Source organism: Heteronotia binoei, chromosome 7 (genome assembly GCF_032191835.1).
Source record: "Heteronotia binoei isolate CCM8104 ecotype False Entrance Well chromosome 7, APGP_CSIRO_Hbin_v1, whole genome shotgun sequence".
NCBI classification, from domain to species: Eukaryota; Metazoa; Chordata; class Lepidosauria; order Squamata; family Gekkonidae; genus Heteronotia; species Heteronotia binoei.
The window spans coordinates 53,127,735-53,139,274 of NC_083229.1; positions in this window are offsets into that span (position 1 = coordinate 53,127,735).

Here is an 11,540-nt window from a genome sequence, read left to right on the forward strand (position 1 = left end):
ATTGAACTTATCCAGTCAAAGCTTAACCATTTTTACAAACAAAAAACATACATGATTGTTTAGATGTTAACATATCTTAGAAGTACCTGGATACTGAAGGCATATTCAGCACCTGTTTTCATACACAGTGATACTTTGACCATTCCAGATGATGAAGAATAGATTGGATTTATACCCCACCCTTCACTGCCCAAAGGAGTCTCAGAGGGGCTTACAATCTCTTTTCCATTCCCCACCTAACAATAGACACTCTGTGAGGTAGGTGAGGCTGAGAGCTCTCCCAGAACTGCTCTTGAGCAGATCAGCTCTGAGAGAACTTGTGACTGACCCAAAGTCACATCAGCAGGTGTATATGGAGAAGTGGGGAATCAAATCAAGTTCTCCCAGATAACAGCCCATGCACTTTACCACTACACTAAATTGGCTCTCATAAATCATGCTTGTACCATAGGAGAATTGCAGAAACCCATTATGAAGTGGCCCTTGTTTAGCCCTGTAGCCAGGAGGGGTTTTTTTTTTGGGGGGGGGGGGGGGTGCCAGGGTGTACTAACTTAATTAAATTGGAAGTACATTAACCAAATAAATTAATTAAATTACCCGGAAGTAAACAGGGCAGAATCTCCTGACCTGCAGAATCTCATGCTGCAACTCTTTGCAACGATCAAAGAACACCAAGGCGTGCACGCAGCCCCCACCAGGCTCCAAAATGACTGGAGGGGAACGGTCTACTCACTACTCTAGACAGCCTACTTGTGAGCAAGAAAAGCTGGGTGTCTGAAGAAGTGGTAGCTGCGAGCACTTTAATGAGAGAGAGAGAGAGAGAGAGAGAGAGAAAGAGCTCTTCACTTTCCCTCCCCAGCGGCAGCTTCTAGATGCGGCACTTGGAGGGAGTGGATAAGTTGTTGTTTCTTCAGGTGCATATCTTTGGCAATGGGGTTCCCAGTGAGGAGGGAGAGGAAGAGGTTCTGGAATCTTTGTGGGGAGGGCTGGGACCCTCAACACACACCCCCAGGCTATGGGCCTGCCCTTGTTTGTTTATTTGAAAAATTGCTATGCTGTCTCTCCAGGAAGCCTGCTCAAGTTGCCTCACACATAAAATAGACACTATAAAAGTTGTTAATTGAAATCCAGTTCTGATCATTTCAGAGAGGATAGGCTAATTGCCTTTTTCAGTCTCTAATGCTTATTCCACACAAAAGATTCTTGTGGTCCTAGTTTGATTATTACCTATACAACCAGAAGCAGTACCAGCAAAAAGAAACTATGGGGGGAGTGGTTGCACTTTTTGGACTCTAGCACCCATTCTTATTCCATGATTTTCTCCCGTTGCCAGAAGTATTTTCACTCCCAATGTTACATGAGCATAATGAAGTGGCAAGAGAGACATCAGCATTTCCTCCCTTCCACTCTATGAGTTTTCACTAGAGAACAATAGTGGGGAGGGCGAAGGGATGCTTGTCCCACTGCCAGTTCTACATGTCTCCTGCTGGTGATTCTAGCCCTGCTAGAGAATCTGCCTTGGATGAATGCATTAGAGCTCCACAAGACCTTTCCCATTTTATTGTTGTTTTCTTTATGTTTACTGGAGTGAGTGCACAAAGTCTAACTATCATCCCTTTGGTAAATTTAGGCTACTTAGTATCTGTCATCATAAACTACAGGATCATTATGATGATCATATGTGGAGAGGACAACCATGTAGATGCCCGGAGCACTTTTAAGGAAAGATGAGATAAAGATCTAATAAATCATAAGTAAATGTGATAAATTCTGGACAGGTATGGGGACAAGATGAGAAAATACAGTTCAGGAACCACAAAACATTGTGGACTTTTAGGAGCCAAACAAACTGGTTCAATTTGTGATGTTTGTGATTCACTAGAACAGCCCCCCTTCCAGTGTGCTAGAGACACCAAACTCATAGAGGATCTCCAGCTGTCTTTCCTCTACCTGTTGTCCAAGTTTGGTAAGGGTTGGATTTGTGGGGTCTGAGTCCCCACCCAAGAAGGAGCTCCAGGAAAATGCTTTCAGGGGAAATGACGGGCACAGGTTCAGGACTGTATGGAATGGATCTTGTGCAGGCTATAGAGACAAAACTTGGAGGGCAGGTAGAGGAGAGTCAGCCAAAGATCCCCGGTGAATTTGGTGATAGGTGGTCATTTTGACAGGCATAAGTTCAGGAGTCTATAGAACGGATTCTGTGCAAGCTAGAGACATCAGAATCACAGGGGACCTTCCCTAGATGCTCCTATCCATGACCTCCAAGTTATATTGCTTCAAAGTTTGGTAAACATTTAGACTGTCTGGGAAAGTATCTGTTCACAAACTGGCATGAACCTCCACAAATGGCTTGAAAATTCATGGGAAGTTTGTATTGGTTGACCTGCCACTACCTTCACTTTGCAAACCACAAACCACACAAACTTCATCACAGACTTTAGTTTGTGAATCAGTTTGTGCCCATGCCTAATTCTAAATAGTCTGGAAAGCTGAAGGTGAGATGTTGCAGCAGGAAACAGAACTGATTCAGGTCTGCTCAGGAACCTGTAGGATAGATTTCTTCCAGAATCTGGGGAACCCTTAAATACATAGAACATGTAAATATTTCTTCAAGAATTTGGGCAACTCTTAAATATACAATGTCTTGCAAGCAACAAAGTAACATAAGTGCCCAAGGCAGCCGAAGAAAGCATGCTGCCAGCCCTTTTTAAAACCTAGAGCAAGCACATGTGGTTTTAAGACTTTTTCTCTTGATTACATTCAGGTAGGAAGGCATACCCATGATGACTTAAGACAGCTCAAGCTGTGGAAAACACACACCCCAGATTCAGCCTTTGCATCTTATTTTATTCCTCAGGGTGGGAGGATTCTTTCCCCCCAAGGCAACCTGTTTCCCTACTCTGCAAATGAAGGAAGGGAAGAGAACTCCCTGCATCCTCTTGTATGGAAAGGCTAATTAGATTTCCTTTTCTTGAACCCCTGGAATTCTAGCAATTCAGGGAGCTGCCTGTCCTGATTACCTAATGCTATAGATATTTGCATTTTCTGTAAGTTTCCTTTACAACAAAACAAAACAGATTGCATGTAGTGAACTAATGTAAAATGTCTTTTTTTCTATTCAACATCCAATTTTAGCTAATTTTGAGGGTGTGTAGTTTTGAATAAAAATGGACAGTAAACCAGAACTGCAGCTCTATTAGTAGTTTTTTGTATTATCAACAGCAATTTGGCTAGGCTTGTTCAAATTTTATTAAAAATCTTAAAAAATACCATTTTAATTATTGAATTGGATTATATAAAAATTAAAGTACTGCCTCCAGCTATACTCAGTGAACACTCAGAAAATCAGATTTCTCTTGCAAATCCCATAAGAGGGATTCAATTTCCATTTTAATTAATAGCTTATTTGCCAGACATTTAAAATTCAGCTTATGGGCTTGAGTGTTAACCTGGCTAAACAGTGCTTCCTTGTCCTTGGCAAATTGCTTTATAGATTTCAGGCCAGAGGTTTTTGCCCATTTCTGAGTTTTTTAATGTTGGTATAAAGAATCTTTATATTAATAATAAAACAAGCATTGAGTTGCAGCTAGCATAGAGAGGACAAAAGTCTCTGCTCCACAGGGCACTTGTTGTCTCCTTGTGGCCGACAGCACTCTAAATCTATGGTGGACTGGTGGATGGTTGTCTTTGGGGCCACAGGTTTGAGCCAGATGACTTTTGGATCTTATCTGATTCTGGGGGCACAATCCAGAAAAACATTAATTATGAAGGAAATATAATCAGATTTAGATGAAGCTTGTCAAATTTATCAGACACTCTGTCTAGTACAAAGTACTTGGAAACTGAATGCAGTATTGTCAAAATTGTTAGTATTATGTGGCACAATCCAGCCAACATTAAGCATTTTCGAAGTATGTTCAAATACTGAACTCAATAGGACTGAAAATTACCTAATCATCTTATACTCATTGTTTCCAGGGACTCAAAGATGACATTTTAGTAGTTCATGCAAAAGGGAGGAATAAAACCAAGACGAAGCGTTCAGAACAACGCCAAATTCTGGGTTATCCTTGTAATTCAGAACCCACAGTTAATTCTACAATAAAACTGCACTCCTGTGCATACTTGCCTGGGAGTAAATTTTGCTGAATACATTTGAGTTAATTCTCAGGATTAATTCTCAGACATGTTTAGAATTAGTGCTGTCAGTCTCTCACATGATGCAGTTGGCTCCCTTCCTGGATCGCGACGACCTAGCAATAGTGATCCATGCTACGGTCACCTCGAGGTTGGACTACTGTAATGCCCTCTACATGGGGCTGCCCTTGTGTCGAACTCGGAAATTGCAGCTGGTGCAGAGTGCCGCGGCCCGGCTGTTACTGGGCCTCCCAAGATGGGGGCACATATGACCGGGTCTTCGGTCTCTTCACTGGCTCCCAGTAATATACCGAGTTCGGTACAAGGTGCTGGTTATTACCTTTAAAGCCCTATATGGCCTGGGACCTGCCTACCTGAGGGACCGTCTCTCCCCACACGTTCCCCAGAGAATACTGAGATCGGGAACCCAAAACCTTCTCGCTATCCCCGGGCCAAAAGAAGCCTGCCTTAAATCCACCAGGGATAGGGCTTTCTCTGTTATGGCCCCTACATGGTGGAATCAGCTGCCGGAGGAGGTGAGGGCCCTGCAGGACCTTGTTCAATTCCGCAGGACCTGCAAGACAACCCTCTTCCGGCTAGCTTACACCTGACTGACGAGAAACTTAACGTAGCTTTCCAGACTTCTGTTATATATTCTGTTATGATGCTTAATATTTTAAATGTTTTAAATGTTTTAAATATTTATACATCTAAATGTTATTAATTGTATGTTTGACTCTCTGTTGTAAGCCGCCCTGAGCCACTTCATGGGAAGGGCGGGATATAAATCCTAAATAAATAAAAAATAATAGAATCAGGTGGGAAGCCATGTTGATCTGAAGCAGCAGAACAAACTTTGAATCCAATGAAGTCTTATTCATAGTATAAGTTTTCATACGCACACACACTTCTTTGGAGACAATGAAATGAAAGTTACCAGTCCATACATATAGGTGGACAACAAATTACCATATAGCATAATGAAGATATTTAACAGGTGTAGTTTCTAGAGAGAGCTCATGCTTGATTTGATGTAGAACCCACTTATTTGAATTTTTGGCAGTCCATGGCATCCATGAAACTTCTCCAATATCACATATCAAATGCAGGGCTCATTTTGTAGCAGGAGCTCCTTTGCATATTAGGCCATACCCCTCTGATGTAGCCAGTCCTCTAAGAGTTTATAGTGAGCCCTGTAAGCTCTTGGAGGATTGGCTACATCAGGGGTGTGTGACCTAATATGCAAAGGAGTTCCTGCTACAAAATGAGCCCTGAATCAACATTCTTCCTGTCAGCCTTCTTCATTGTCCAGCTTTTACACTCCTCCATAGTAATGGGGAATACTGTAGCATGAATTAACTTGATCTTGGTTGCCAGCAACATATCCCTACATCTAAGAATCTTTTCTAGCTCTTTCATGACTGCTCTTCCCAATTTCCATCTCTTACTGATTTTTTGTTTGCAGTCTCCCTTATGGTTGATTATGGAGCCAAGGAAAAGAAAATATTGAATGATTTCAGTTTCTTCATTGTCAGCCTTGAAGTTGTGTAATTGCCATGTACTCATTACTTTCGTCTTCCTGTTTTGGCACTTTCTATTTTCATCTTCAGTAGTAGTCATTTCAAGTCTTCGCTATTTGCTGCCAGCAGTGTGGTGTCATCTGCATATTTTAAATTACTAATGTTCCTTCCACCAATTTTCACTCCACTTTTATCTAAATCTAATCCAGTTTTATGTTCTGCGTGTAGATTGAAGAGACAGGGAGATAAATCTGCCAATTAGAAACCATTTTGTTTTGCCACATTCTGTCCTGAGTAGCCTCTTGTCTGGAGTACAGGTTGCACATCAAAATCAATTAGACGTTCTAGTACACCACTTCTTTAAAAGCCACTTCTCGAGAGCCAGTTTGGTATAGTGGTTAAGTGTGCGGACTCTTATCTAGGTTTGATTCCCCACTCTTCCACATGCACCTGCTGCTTTGACCTTGAGTCAGTCACAAGTTCTTGCAGAGTTGTTCCTCTCAACAGCAGTTTCTGTTAGAGCTCTCTCAGCTCCACCTACCTCACAGGGTGTCTGTTGTGGGGAGGGGAAGGGAAAGGAGATTGTAAGCCACTCTGAGACTCCTCCGGGTAGTAAAGGCAGGGTATAAATCCAATCTCCTCTTCTCTCTTAAAACCAATCATAACTCTTCATGATCCACACAGTCAAAAGTTTTGCTGTAATCTTTGAAACACAATCTGATTTTCTTCTTAAATGCCCCCATGTGATCCAGTAACCAATGTAAATTTGCAATATTTTTTATTTATTTTATTTTATTTACTTTCAATCTATATTCCACCCATTCCAAACGGATTCAGGGTGGCTGATATGATATCTAGTGCCTCTTCCTTTTCTGAATCTAGCTTGAACATCTGCATTTCTCATTCTATATATGGTAACAGTCTTTGTTGTAAGAATTTTGATCATCACTTTATTCGTGTGAGAAATTAATGTGGTAGTCTGATAGTTGCTGCTGTCTCCCCTTATGACCAATAAATCAGGTGATATCATGTTACAAGTGGGCCATCAGATGGTGTACTCCAGCACACTTTTGGTCAACTACAGCGTGCTTTAACAAGGGAGTGCAGTTTGATGTAGTTTGGACACCAGCTGCCTTAGTCAAAGGCCTGGTGGAACAGTTCTATCTTGCAAGCCCTGCTAGAAGGTAACAAATCTGGGAGGTCTCTAACTTCCATTGGGAGTATGTTCCACTGGCCCTGGCAGTGGAGGCCCTGGCCCTAGTCAAGGCTAAGCGGATATCCGTAGGGCCAGCAGATTTTATGCATAGAGCTCTTTGGGGCACATACAGGGAGAGGTGGTTCCTCAGATATATCAGTCTCAGGTTGAGCAGGGCTTTAAAGGTCAATACCAAAACCTTTAAGTGAATCCAGTACTCAATGGGTAGCCAGTGCAGGTGGCGTAGCACTGGTTGGATACATGCCTGCACAGGCAATGCCATCAACAGGTGAACCACCGCATTTTGCAGCAGCTGGAGTGTCCAGATTAGCGCCAAGGGCAAACCAGCATAGAGTGAGTTACAGTAGTCCAATCTGGAAGTGACCATTGCATGGATCACTGCAGCAAAGTCCTGAGGGGAGAGGTAGGGTGCCAGCTGCTTAATCTGCCAGAGATAATAAAAGGCTGACCTGGCAACTGTGCTGACTTGGGCCTCCATAGAAAGTGAGGCATCCAGGATCACTTCCAGGCTCTTCGCCTTCTGGGACAGCACAAGAGATGTGCTGTCCAGAGCTGGTAGCCTGATATTTTGTGCTATTCTGCTCCAATTCAGCTCCAGGACCTCTGTCTTAGTTGGATTAGGCTTCAGCCAGCCCTGCTGCAGCCATGCAGCTATAGCCTCCAGTGCCTTGGCCAGATGATCTGGGGCGGAGTCCAGATGACCATCCATCAACAGATAGAGCTGGGTGTCATCTGCATGCTGGTGACAACCCAGCCTGAACCTCTGGGCTAACTGGGCAAGGGAACGGATGTTAAACATCACTTGCTAGAGAATTGCCCCCTGCGGGCAGCACACCATGTTCAAGTGGGTGTTGTGAGATCTGCTTACCAAGCACCACCTTCTGTCCTTGACCAGGGAGAAAGGAGGAAAACCACAGCAAGGCAACCCCCTGAATTCCTATGTCAGCAAGATGGGGGGCCATGAAATCGTAGTCGACCGTGTCAAACACTGCTGTTAGATCTAAGAGAATCAGCAGCGCTGTCCCACCTTGATCCTGGTGTCTATGAGTTGCTCTCCTGCTTCATTTCATGCTCCTAGCCCAAGTCTTCCAACAGTATTCGATTCTGCTTTGTTTCCTACTTTTGCATTCCAGTTGCCTATGATTATTAGGACATCTTGTTTAGGTATGTGATCAATTTCTTCCTGGACACTTGCATAAAAGCTTTCAGTTTCTTCCTCTTTGGCATCTATAGTTGGGCCATAAACTTAAATAATGGTTTAAGTTTATGCTCCATATAGTGTGACTGATATTCTTTGGTCAGACTTTGCAAAGCCCCTGACCACCTCTTCTGCATCTTGCCTCCCTATTAGTGCAAGTCCATTTATTCTGTTTGTTATTCCCATAGTAAAACACACATTTTCTGACTGAAAATACCCCAATCCAGTCCACTTTAGTTCACTCATTCCCAAAACTTTTAAATTTTCAATTTCTTGATTTATGATTTCAAGTTTACCCTGATTCATAGTTCTCATGTTATATGTTCCTGTGCTGAACAGTTCTGAACTTTCCTTTTGCATTGGTACTATATGCTGCAATGTCTCATTTACCTTTCCCAAAGAGGTCAAATATTGTGTTCTGATGTCCAGGCTTCCTGTAGCAAACAAATGTTCCAGAAGTACCTATGAAAAAGTTATGGTTTAAATATAATACCTTTTAAATTTCCTTCCTCAGGGAATTTTATTTTTATGTTATAGAACAAGTAACTGAATCTTATTTATTTTGTTATATTTGGACCACTGTTGTAATCTCTGCTGAGTGGTCTACTACAGAGAAGTGCAATATGAAAGAAGAAAGATGAATTGCCAATGTCCTGTTGGTTCCTTCATGTAATACATGTTCAGTGGATTATTGAATGTTACATGCATAGTAAAAGCTAACATGCTGTATACCCACTGGAAATGTGTGGTAACCCACTTTATTCTCTACAAATCTAGTACTATTATGTTTCCTCATTTTAGCTCCTAAAAAGACCACCCATCTACTGACATAGAATGATAACGTTTGAAAAAATGACCTGTCAGCAAGACATATTATATTTTACAATTCCGAATAAAGGGATATGAAATGTTCTATGTTGCTAAGTATGTGGAGGGATCACTTTAAGTATTGCCGAATGCATCAATTCCAGATGCATTTTTTTTCCATTTCTTTAAAAATTATAGAAAAGCAGTCCCCCCTCCCCCCACCAATTGTATAACCCAAAGGACCATGAAGCATACAGGAAACAATGTAAACTTCAAATTAGATGTGTAGATCTAATGCAGTAGGCACAAGACAGACAGACAAAACACAGGATCAGAAGGGTGCACATAAAAAGCCAACAATATGGTTGTAAAGGTAAAGAGGTATGCAGGTTGAGTTGTGAAGGATGGATTCACAGCTCTAAAAAATTAGCCATCCAGAACTTCTTTTATATAATTTTTTTTTCCCTAGGCTTGCTGAAGGTTGGTGATAATCAATTTCAGAAACATACAGGAGCTCATTTGTTTTCATTTTGGGGCATGTTTTGTCATGTTTGCAGTTGTTTCTCTTATATTTTTACACCATTTTAATCCTTGTATGACAGGGGTGGCCAATGGTAGCTCTCCAGATGTTTTTTGCCTACAACTCCCATCAGCCCCAGCCAGCCAATGGCCAATGGCTGGGGTTGATGGGAGTTGTAGGCAAAAAACATCTGGAGAGCTACCATTGGCCACCCCTGTTGTATGGCATTTTAATCTGTTTACTTCATTTATACATTATATATAACCTATGAAACCAACTCACAAAGCATAACATTTGATAGCAATTACTATTATATTTCATTAATATGAGCAGAAAAACGACATTTGCTATTTTGTCCTTCCTGTGTACAAAACAATAAAAGCAACCTTGAACTTTTAAAGCAGAGTAGTCAGAAAATTCAGCAACATACGTGGTCTAACTGACTTTTTCTATAGATGTAAACTAAAGTAATCAGAATCTCAGAATCTTTGTGATCCTGTTTTAAATTTAAATGCACATGCATAATACGTATTTATGATGTACAAGAAAAGTTATTTCTTTAACCACAGGACCAGTCTAAAATTGCTTACAAGAGAATATTTCTCAGAAATTCTATATGTGATCATAGAAAATATTTTCCACTACAGATCACATGAGGATTTTAGGATACTCACAATGTTTCCTCTAACTCTGATATTTAAGTAAATTAAGCTATCTCAGAGCTATTTGTATAAGTGAAATCTGCAAAATTTGTCAGGTTTTGTATTAAAGGCTTTTTTAAAGATAAACTTAAAAATTGGCCAGAGGCAAGTAATATTATGTTATGGCATTATGTAACTGAGGGCCAGTGTGGTGTCATAATTAGGAGAGCCAGTGTGGAATCACCAGTGTGCCATATAAGCTTTTTGGGTTTACCTCAGGCCAGTCACAAATTATCTCCCTAACCTACCTTCCAGAGTTTATTGGGAGGAGAAAAGAAGTGAAAATAGAATCCTTTCTATAATAAAAGCACTGTGGGGTGGCCAAATGCAGGTGTCCCATCAGCTGAGGGATGTGCATCAACCATTGACCAATCAGGTGCCACTCATGGTCTGTTGCATTTCATTGCCTGAGGATTGAGGCAGTGCTTTGCACAGGAGAGAAAGAAAGCCTTCCCTTGATTGGCTGATGGAGGGAGGAGGGAAACTAATACAGAAAGTCTTCCCTTGATTGGCTCAGGGCTTCTCTCCCTCCTCCTCTGTAAAACCAAACAACCAGAGAGACAGAGACAAAAAAAAAAGGCATCCCTTCCCAACAGAACAATGTTTTATTCTAGATACAAAGAGAGCATGGGAGAGAGAGAAAGAGAATATGGCATCCTGTGTTTAAGATTGGGCCACTAGGGAAGCTGCTTTGCTTTCTCCTCGGTGTCTGTTGCTAGCCAACCAACTTAGTTCTGTCAGTAAAGGGGGGGGGGAAGGCTCTTTCAAGGCCTATTTTGGCCTTTAAGGAAGAACTCATTGGGGCCACTCCTGACTGTTTGCCAGCTCCAGGTTGGAAAATTCCTGGAGATTTTGTGGTGGAGTCTATGGAAGCCAGACTTTGGGGAGGGGAAAGGCTACAGCTGGAAACCCACCTTACAAAGCAGTTATTTTCTCCAGGATGAGGAGAGAGATATCTTGTCTGAAGTTCAGTTGTGATACCAGGAGATCATCAGCCTCCACCTGGAGGTTTTTTACCCTAGGCCTGGCAGCAACCTCTGGGTGACTTCATGCCATCTGACTGGCATGACTTAACTAGACCTGGCTGCTTGCTGCTGTTCAGCTGCAACCCCCTTTGACAGCCACTGTGACATGACAGTCAGCACTTCACAGTAGGGTATGCCAGACCCAGATTCCTACTGTGGAAGCTGACTGGATGATTTTGAAACATCCACATACTTTCAGCCTAATCTATCTCACAGGGTTGTTATGCAGATCAAAAGGGGGAGAGGAAAATGATGTAAACTACTTTGGTCTCCACTGTTGAGAAAGACTGTCCTTTTCCTAGGTGGAGGCTGCAGGGGGGAAGGAGAGGGAATGCTGAAGTCAAAGGGGCAGATAAAGGTAGGTTGATGGTTACAACTGCCTTCTTGACATACCTTGCCTCCCTCTATCTTTCCCT